Here is an 8,012-nt window from a genome sequence, read left to right as displayed (position 1 = left end):
GTTTGCATGAACAAATTGTTCTCTATCATAACTATTTAGAAAGTAATATTTAATGATCAACCGCGTCAAATGCTTTGGATAAATCTAAAAAGATGCCAAGAGCGTATTCATTGTTGTTAACTTCTTCTTAATAGGGGGCGCTGTTTTCACTTTGGGAAAAAATCGTGCTCAAATTAAACGGCCTCGTACTCTGTTTTAGATCATACGATATGCATATTATTATTACTATTGGATAGAAAACACTCTGAAGTTTCTAAAACTGTTTGAATTATATCTGTGAGTAAAACAGAACTCATTTGGCAGAAATGATTTGGGTCTCTGTGTAAGGCCTTGCCTATTCAATTGCCTTTTATTTATGGATCTGTATGCACTTCATACGCCTTCCACTAGATGTCAACAGGCAGTAGAATGTTGAATGGGGTGTCTAGCTTGATCTGAGACCGAATGAGAGCTTTTGGAGTGACAGGTCCACCATATTGGCAGTATTTTCCTGCACACGGGAGAGCACCATATTATTTTCTGCAATGCCTTAGGTAGACACGACGAAATGCTCCGTCTTGGACCTTATTGGATACATATGAGAAAAACATCATAAAGATGGATTTTCAACTGAGTTTGACCAGTTTATTCAACGTTTATTGTGACTTTTGGAATTTTTCATTCCATGCGCCAAGAGTTGATGGACATGTGCTCTCCACAATGCTAGCTAAAGTTGCTAATTCGACAGAAGAAATGGACATTCTAAAACAAAACAACGATTTATTGTGGAACTAGGACACCTTGCACTACATTCTGATGGAAGATCATCAAAGGTAAGAGAATATTTATGATGTTATTTCGTATTTTTGTGGAATATGTTGGCTCCAACATGGCGGAGAATGGCTGGGCGCTGTCTCAGAATATTGCATGCTGTACTTTGTTATTTCTTTAAATCTAACACAGCGGTTGCATTAAGAACCAGTGTATCTTTCATTTGCTGTACAACATGTATTTTTTAGCAAAGTTTATGATGAGTTTTTTGGTTAGATTACGTGACTGTCCAAAATTTCTCCGGACAATTTGGTGCATTATGGCGCCGTATTCACAATGTAAAACCAGGATTTGTAGCTATAAATATGCACATTTTCGAACAAAACATAAATGTATTGTATAACATGATGTTATAAGACTGTCATCTGATGAAGTTGTTCAAAGGTTAGTGATTAATTTTATTTCTATTTGTGGGTTTTGTGAAAGCTACCTTTGCGGTGGAAAAATGGTGGTGTGTTTTTGAATATTGTGGTGGGCTAACATAAATATATGTTGTGTTTTCGCTGTAAAACACTTAAAAAATCGGAAATATTGGCTGGATTCACAAGATGTTTATCTTTCATTTGCTGTACAACATGTATTTTTCATAAATGTTTTATGATGAGTATTTATTTATTTCACGTTGCTCTCTGTAATTATTCTGGCTGTTTTGGTGCTATTTGTGACACTGGCTGCAATGTAAAACTACGATTTATACCTATAAATATGCACATTTTCGAACAAAACATAAATGTATTGTATAACATGATGTTATAAGACTGTCATCTGATGAAGTTGTTCAAAGGTTAGTGATTAATTTTATCTCTATTTGTGGGTTTTGTGAAAGCTATGTTTGCGGTGAAAAAATGGCGTTGTGTGTTTGGCTGTTGTGGTGAGCTAACATAAATATATATTGTGTTTTCGCTGTAAAACATTTTAAAAATCGGAAATGTTGGCTGGATTCACAAGATGTTTATCTTTCATTTGCTGTATTGGACTTGTGATTTCATGAAATTATATTATATGAATATCCCTGTGGCGCTAGGCTGGGCTATGCTAGTCAGCTTTTCTGATGAGGATGATCCCTGATCCGGGAGGGTGATTAAGTGGGCTGTAAAGATTTTATCCACAAGTCACAAAAGAGACATATCAGTGGAGTAGTTTTTACAAAACCATATTGGTGCTCACAGTGTTGATTTAAATGTTTCAACATTCTCTTACAGACCAATTTTTCGAGGATTTTTGAAAAACATGGTAGTACAGATATTGGGCAATAATTTCAAAAAAATCTTGGATCCTCAGATTTCTAAAGGGGGATAGTTTTTGGCAATTTTCTAATCTTTAGGAACAATACCAGTTTGCGTAGATTTGGTGAAGATATACATTAGAGGCTCAGTAATTGAGGAAGACACTGATTTCACCACAGTCAACAATCTCATCATGACCTGCTGCTGATATCTTTAAGTTACCAATTACCTCCATCACCTCCATTACATCAGGAGGATCAAACTGAAGCAGAGAAGGCAAACATCCCTTAATGTAATCCAAAGGATTTCCATTAGTTTCCTCAATTTTCTTTGACAGAGAATAACCCACATTCACAAAAAAGTTATTAAATTCAAATGAAATAACATCAGGATCACTATAGGTCATATTTCCAACAATAAATTGAATTGGAATAGTTGTAGATTAATTTTCAAAGTTCAAAGATCGCTTCATATTATTTAAGGATTCTTTGAATTTTTGGGGGGATATCTTAAGTAGGTGAGAAAATTTGTTCTTATACTTTTAGTAATTTGCAGAATTCCGGGGAGAGGGATTTGTGAGAAACTTTTTATACAACTTGTTTAATTGACTGAGGATTTTTTTGAGACCGGTTGTAAACCAAGGTTTCCAGGACCCTTATGCTGCTCTCTTACGTGGTTTGAGTAAGGGAAAGCAGAGGTGAAATACAGAATTGAAAGATGTGAAAAAAGTCTGTTAAGCAGACTCTACATCGGCCTGATTATAAAAATGTTCTCATGAAATATAATCAATCAACATCTTAAAGTGCTCACAATTACTTTCGTTAAATATTCTACATTTAATGCTATTAATCATTCCCACCTGTTCCTTTCTGAAGAGAAGTGGAAAATTGGAAGTGGTCAGAAATGTCAGTATAAACTACTAGTATTAGGAAAATTGTATTCCTCAGGATAAATTGTATTGTTGAACAAACACAATGCTCTCAGTCAATCCAAAATATTATTGAACCTCAAACCTGAATGTTTAACAAAGGAAAAGTGAGTTTTGTATTTCTCAGGGGAATATATATGTGTGCAGAATTATTAGGCAACTAAATTACAAAAATAATTTATTGCAAGTAACTTGTGTATTCTAATAGTAATTGTAACAAATAAGTAACACAAAATGACAATTAAAATACTTTTTGGCCTCTCAAAACTATTCAGTGACCAATATAGCCACCCTTTTTTCAATTACTGCCATGAGCCTTCCATCCATGGAGTCGGTCAGTTTATTGATCTGTTCACGATCAACTTTCGCTGAAGCAGCAACCACAGCCTCCCAAATGCTGTTCAAAGAGGTGTATTGTCTTCCCTCACTAAAGTTAATGTTTGAGAAGGGCCCACAAGTTGTCAATAGGATTTAAGTCAGGTGAGGAAGGGGGCCAGGTCATTATTCGGGCATCTTTGAGCCCCTTGGTGGGTAGCCAAGCAGTGGAGTACTTGGATGCATGTGATGGAGCATTGTCCTGCATAAAGATCATGGCCTTCTTGAATGCTGAGGACTTCTTCCTGTACCACTGTTTGAAGAAAGTATCTCCAGAAACTGGCAGTAGGTTTGGGAGTTAAGTTTCAGTCCATCTTCAACCCGAAACGGTCCAACTACCTCATCCTTAATGATAGGTAGGTAGGTTGCGATCAGGAATATGGTGGCACTGGATTATACTAGGTTCCTTGTAGCTTGATGTTTAATGCTTCTCAAGTTTTTTGCAGTTAATTTGTGCCTTTTCTTCTCCGTGCGTTTTTTGCGTCCCCAGTTGACTATTCGGAACAAAACGTTTGATTGTCCGGTGGACACGCCTCAATAGTTCAGCTATTTCAAGAGTGTTGCATCCGTCTGATAGGCATTTTACATTTTTTTTAGTTTTCAGTGTCAGTTAAATGTCTTTTTTGGCCCATTTTACCTGAGGTAATCCTAATAATTATGCACACCTTGATATAAGGTGTTCTTCACTTTCGCCACACCCTCCCTCATTACACAAATACATATCACCTGAAAACAATCCAATAAGCATTCAAGATTATATGGTTTGGAGTTGGAAAATGTGCATAGAAATAATGATACGATCAGAATACTCACTTGCCTAATAATTGTGCACGCAGTGTATACCTGTATTAGTCACATTATTCAAAGAATTTGTAAAGGCACAGGACTCACCAGGCTGGGGAGACATGCAGGAGGGTTAGGGCTTAGCACAGGCACAGAACTCACCAGGCTGGGGAGACATGCAGGAGGCCTTGTCCTTGGCCGAGGCACCGGATGCACTGGACCGTGGAGGCGCACTGGCGGTCTCGAGCGCAGAGCTAGCACAACTCGTCCTGGCTGGATCCCCCCTGTAGCTTGGCAAGTGCGGGGAGTTGGAACAGGCCACACTGGGCTGTGCTGGCGAACCGGGGACACCGTGCGTAGGGCTGGTGCAGTATACCCCGGGCCGAGGAGACGCACTGGAGACCCGATGCGCTGAGCCAGCATCATCCCTCCTGGCTCGATGCCCACTCTAGCCTGGCAGATGCGAGGAGCTGCGATGTAGCGCACCGGGCTATGAACACGTACTGGAGATACCGTGCGCTCCACCGCATAACACGGTGCCTGGCCAGTACGACGCTCGCCACGGTAAGCACGAGGAGTTGGCTCAGGTCACCTACCTGAGTCCGCCAATCTCCTCGTGTGCCCCCCCCCCAAACAATTCTGGGGCTGCCTCTCGTGCCCGTTACCTCGAGCCAATTCCTCGTAGTGTCGCCGCTCCGCTCTAGCTACCTCCAGCTCCTCTTTCGGATGGCGATACTCCCCCGGCTGTGCCCAGGGTCCCCTGCCGTCCAATATTTCCTCCCATGTCCAGGAGTCCATTTTCCCACGCTGCTTGGTCCTTTGGTGGTGGGTAGTTCTGTGTCTGGTGTTCTATGTTGTTCTATGTTTTGTTTTCTGGTATGGTTCCCAATCAGAGGCAGCTGTCTATCGTTGTCTCTGATTGTCTCTGATTGAGAACCATACTTAGGTAGCCTGTTCCCACCTGTGTTTGTGGGTAGTTATTTTCTGTTTAGTGTATGTCGTCATCTTACAGAACTGTTCGTTTGTCGTCTTTTGTTGTTTTGTTCAGTGTTCAGTTTAGTGATTAAAATTATGAACACTTACCATGCTGCACCTTGGTCCTCTTCTCCTTCTTCCACCAACAGTCGTAACATTTATTTTTAGCCGTCAACCAATAGGTGCCGTTTCTTGTGGGGCATTGGAAAACCTTTCTGGTCTTTGTGGTTGAATCTGTGTTTGAAATGCGCTGCTCTACTGAGGGACCTTACAGATAATTGTGTGTGTGGGGTATAGAGACAAAAAAAGGCAAAGACAAAAATATGTTAAACACTATTATTGCATACAGATTTATACAGACGTGCAATTTATTACTGTATGAGACATGATAAGCACATTTTTACTCCTGAACTTATTTAGACTTGCCATAACAAAGGGGTTGAATACTAATTGACTCAAGACATTTCAGCTTTTCGTTTTTTATTAATTTGTAAATATTTTGAAAAACATAATTCGACTTTCACATTATGGGGTATTGTGTAGGCCAGTGTACATTTTTATCTCCATCTACAGTGCATTCAGAAAGTATTCACACCCTTTGACTTTTCCACATTTTGTTGTGTTACTGTCACGGTCTTGGAAATGAGCGGACCAAGGCGCATCGTGAATTGAGTTCCACATCTTTTAATAACAAAATGAAACTAGAAACAAAATAACAAAACTTACAAAGACTGTGAAGACGTGGTGCCCAAACACACTAACACAAACAATCAATATCCCACAAAACACAGGTGGGAAAAAGCTACCTAAATATGATCCCCAATCGGAGGCAACGATAAACAGCTGCCTCTAATTGGGAACCATATTAGCACCAACATAGAAATAGATATATTAGATCACCCCCTAGTCATGCCCTGACCTACTACACTGTCAGCGTGTGACAGTACCCCCCCCCAAAGGTGCGGACTCCGGCCGCAAAACCTGAAACCAAATGGGGAGGGTAGGGGGGGTGATTAGTGTCGGTGGCTGCTCCGGTGCAGATCGTAGCCCCCGCCCAGACCCCGGATCCGACCATCGCGCCGGGCTGAACGCCGTGCCTGGACTGGGCATCGGTGCAAAGGAGGGCTCCGGCCATGGGAGCTGGGTTGGACGCCGTGCCTGGACTGGGCACCAGCGCAAAGGAGAGCTCCGGCCATGGAGCTGGGTTGGGCGCCGTGCCTGGATTGGGCACCGGCTCAGAAGAAGGCTCCGGCCTTGGAGCGGGACTGAACACCGTGCCTGGACTGGGCACTGACGTAAAGGAGGGCTCCGGCCATGGAGCTGGTCTGGACGCCGTGCCTGGACTGGGCACCGGCGCAGAGGAAGGCTCCGGCTTTGGAGCTGGACTGGACGCCGTGCCTGGATTGGGCACCGGCACAGAGGAAGGCTCTGGCCTTGGAGCGGGACTGGACGCCGTGCCTGGACTGGGCACCGGCGCAGAGGAAGGCTCCGGCCTTGGAGCGGAACTGGATGCTGTGCTTGGACTGGGCATCGGCGCAGAGGAAGGCCCTGGCCTTGGAACTGCCCTGGACACCTTGCCTGGAAGCTCTGGGCCGTTGACCGTCGCTGGAGGTTCCGGAGCGTGGACCGTCGTTGGAGGTTCCGGCCCGTGGACCATCGCTGGAGGTTTCGGACCGTGGACCGTCGCAGGAGGTTCTGGACCGTGGACCGTCGCAGGAGGTTCCGGAGCGTGGACTGTCGCAGGAGGTTCCGGACCGTGGACCGTCGCAGGAGGTTCCGGACCGTGGATCGTCGCAGGATGTTCCGGACCGTGGACCGTCACAGGAGGTTCCGGACTGTGAACCGTTGCCGGAAGCTCCGGACTGTGACCGGTCGCCGGAAGCTCTGGACTGTGAACCGTCGCCGGAGGCTCTGGACTGTGAATGCGCACTGGAGGCCTAGTGCGTGGAGCCGGTACAGGTGGCACCGGACTGGTGACATGCACTTCAGGGTGAGTGCGGGGAGCTGGCACAGGACGTACTGGACTGGGGAGGCGCACTTGAGACCTGGTGCGTGGAGCCAGCACAGGTGGTACTGGACTGGTGACACGCACTTCAGCGAGAGTGCGGGGAGCTGGCACAGGACGTACCGGACTGGGGAGGTGCACTGGAGGCCTGATGCGTGGGGCCGGCACAGGTTGCACCGGATTGGTGACACGCTCTTCAGGGCGAGTGCGAGGAGCAGGCACAGGACGTACCGGACTGGGGAGACGCACTGGAGGCTTAGTGCGTGGAGCTGGCACAGGTGGTACCGGACTGGTGACACACACTTCAGGGCGAGTGCGGGGAGCAGGTACAGGATGTACCGTACTGGGGAGACGCACTGGAGACCTGGTATGTGGAGCTGGCACAGGACGTACCGGACTGGTGGGTTATTGCACTGTCTGACGTGACGATCTGTTGGGTTATTTTTCATTCTGCAATCGAAGGTAGCCTAATGTTGCAGGTTTTGCAGAATATTTTATTGTCATCTCGTCCGGGTTTGGCCGGGGTAGGCCGTAATTGTAAATAAGAATTTATTCTTAACTGACTTGCCTAGTTAAATAAAACTTACATTTAAAACATTTTTTAAAAATGTTACAGGCTGGTTTTGCGCCAAGTATTGTTGTAACTCGTGGTTTTGTTATTTGTACCTATTTGTGTAATTTGTGCGCTATCGCTTTTTCCCTTGGGCATGAGTGTTGTGACGCAGTTGCGTCCGGCTGTTTTTCTCTGCCTGAATAAAGTGTGCCTGTTCACTCATCTCTGCTCTCCTACACCTGACTTCCTTCGATCAGTTGTGCACACTCTGACAGAATACTACACCATCTTATGGAGTCAGCAGGAGCAGGTACCCCTGTTTTAGGGGTCGAGGAGCGCTTCCGATAGCACGCGGCG

This window comes from Salvelinus alpinus, chromosome 38 (genome assembly GCF_045679555.1).
Source record: "Salvelinus alpinus chromosome 38, SLU_Salpinus.1, whole genome shotgun sequence".
Lineage (NCBI taxonomy): Eukaryota > Metazoa > Chordata > Actinopteri > Salmoniformes > Salmonidae > Salvelinus > Salvelinus alpinus.
The sequence above is the reverse complement of the archived record's forward strand: the minus strand, read 5'-3'. Positions refer to the sequence as shown.